Below are 2,500 nucleotides of genomic sequence, written 5' to 3' on the forward strand. Positions count from 1 at the left end.
GCAGTAGCAGCAGTAGCAGTAGTAGCAGCAGTAGCAGCAGCAGCAGCAGCAGTGGTAGCCAGCAGCTCTAGCAGCTGGTAGTGCACATGCAGTGGCAGCAGCAGTAGCAGCAGCAGCACATGCAGCCGCAGCAGCAGTAGCAGTAGCAGTAGCAGTAACATGCAGTAGCTGCAGCAGTAGCAGTAGCAGCAGTAGCTGCAGCAGTAGCAGCTGTGCAGTAGCTAGTAGCAGTCAGCAGTGCAGCAGCAGCAGCAGCAGCAGTAGCAGCACATAGTGGCAGCTGCAGCAGCAGCAGCAGAGTAGCTGCAGTAGTACATGCAGTAGCCCAGTAGCTGCAGCAGTAGCACATGCAGCTGCAGTAGCAGCAGTAGCAGCAGCTGCAGCACATGCAGCAGCCGTAGTAACATGCAGCAGCTGTAGTAGCAGCAGTAGTAGCTGCAGCAGTAGCTGCAGTGGCAGCTGCAGCAGTAGCCGTAGTAGCAGCTGCAGTGGCTGCATGCAGTAGCTAGTAGTAGCAGCATGCAGTAGCTGCAGTAGTAGTAGTAGCAGCAGCAGTAGTAGTGGCAGCTGCAGTAGCCCAGTAGCTGCAGCAGTAGCAGCAGCAGTAGCAGCAGTAGCAGTAGCAGCTGCAGTAGTACATGCAGCTGCAGCAGCAGCAGCAGCTGCAGTAGCTGCACATGCAGCAGCCCAGCTGCAGTAGTACATGCAGCTGCAGTAGCAGTAGCAGTAGTAGCTGCAGTAGCACATGCAGTAGCCCAGTAGCTGCAGTACATGCAGCTGTAGTAGCAGTAGTAGTAGCAGTAGCAGTAGCTGCAGTGGCAGCTGCAGTAGCCCAGTAGCTGCAGTAGCACATGCAGTAGCTGTAGTAGTAGTAGTAGTAGTAGTAGCTGTAGTAGTACATGCAGCCCAGTAGCAGTCGCAGTAGCACATGCAGCTGCAGCAGCAGCAGTAGCAGCAGCAGCTGCAGCAGTAGCTGCAGTGGTAGCTGCAGCTAGCAGCTGCAGCAGTACATGCAGTGCAGTAGCAGCAGTAGCAGTACATGCAGCTGCAGTAGCAGCAGTAGCAGCAGCACATGCAGCAGCAGCAGCAGTAGCAGCTGCAGTGGCTGCAGCAGCAGCTGCAGCAGCAGCATGCAGCAGAGCTGCAGTAGCAGCAGTGCAGTAGCTGCAGCAGCAGCAGTAGCAGCTGCAGCAGCAGCAGCAGCTGCAGTAGCACATGTAGCAGCCGCAGCTGCAGTAGCATGCAGCAGCTGCAGCAGTAGCAGTAGCAGTAGCACATGCAGCTGTAGTAGTAGTAGTAGCTGTAGTAGTAGTAGTAGTAGCTGTAGTAGTAATATGTAGTAGCTGTAGTAGTAGTAGTAGTAGTAGTAGCTGTAGTGGTAGCTGTAGTAGCTCTAGTAGCTGTAGTAGTAATATGTAGTAGCTGTAGTAGTAGTAGTAGTAGTAGTAGTAGCTGTAGTAGCTGTAGTAGTAGTAGTAGTAGTAGTAGTAGTAGCTGTAGTAGCTCTAGTAGCTGTGGTGGCTGTGTAGTGGCTGTAGTAGTAGTAGTAGTGGTGGTAGTGGTGGTAAGTGTAGTGGCTGTGGTAGTGGCTGTGGTAGTAGCTGTAGTGGTAGCTGTGGCTGTAGTAGTGGTAGTGGTGGTGGTGGCTGTGGTAGTGTGTGTAGTGGCTCTAGTGGCAGTAGCATGTGTAGTGGCTGTGGTAGTGGTGGTGGTGGTAGTGGCTGTGGTAGTGTAGTAGCTGGCTAGTAGTGGCTGCAGTGGCTCTAGTAGTAGCTGTGGTGTGTGTAGTGGTGGCAGTAGTGGTATGTAGTAGTGGCTGTAGTGGTAGTGGTAGTAGTAGTAGTGGCTGTGGTGGTAGTGTAGTAGTGGCTCTAGTGGCTGTAGTAGTAGTGTGTAGTGGCTGTGGTAGTAGTGGTAGTGGTAGTGGCTGTGGTGGTGGCTGTAGTGGTGGCTCTAGTGGCTCTGGTGGTGTGGTAGTAGCTGTAGTGGTGGCTGTGGTAGTGGTAGTAGTGGCTGTGGTAGTGTGTGTGGTGGCTGTGGTAGTGGTAGTAGTGGTGGTGGTGGCTGTGGTGGTGGCTGTGCAGTGGCTCTAGTGGCTGTGGTAGTGTGTAGTAGTAGCTGTGGTGGTAGTAGTAGTGGTAGTGGCTGTGGTGGTGTGTGTAGTGGCTGTAGTGGTAGTAGTGGTAATGTAGTGGTGGCTGTAGTAGTGGTAGTGGTAGTGGCTCTGGTGGTGGCTGTGGTGGTAGTAGTGTAGTGGCTGTGGTAGTGGTGGTGGTGGTAGTGTAGTGGTGGCTGTGGTGGTGGCTAGTGTAGTAGCTCTAGTGGCTGTAGTGGTAATTGTAGTGGCTGTAGTGGTAGTAGTGGCTGTGGTGGTGGCTGTGGTGGTGGCTGTGGTGGTGGCTGTGTAGTGGCTGTAGTGGCTGTGGTAGTGGTAATGTAGTGGCTGTGGTGGTAGTGGTGGTAGTGGTAGTGGCTGTGGTGGTGGTGTAGTGGCTCTGGT

At 53.7% G+C, this 2,500-nt stretch overlaps 1 protein-coding gene across 1 annotated transcript in view; it reads right to left on the reverse strand.

Moving 5' to 3' along the window:
- The window catches only part of LOC125881976 (lethal(3)malignant brain tumor-like protein 4), a 26,143-nt gene that overhangs the window by 22,900 nt on the left and 743 nt on the right, over positions 1 to 2,500 (reverse strand). The window lies entirely within an intron of this gene.

The sequence above is a fragment of the Epinephelus fuscoguttatus genome, linkage group LG21 (assembly GCF_011397635.1).
Source record: "Epinephelus fuscoguttatus linkage group LG21, E.fuscoguttatus.final_Chr_v1".
Classification (NCBI taxonomy): domain Eukaryota; kingdom Metazoa; phylum Chordata; class Actinopteri; order Perciformes; family Serranidae; genus Epinephelus; species Epinephelus fuscoguttatus.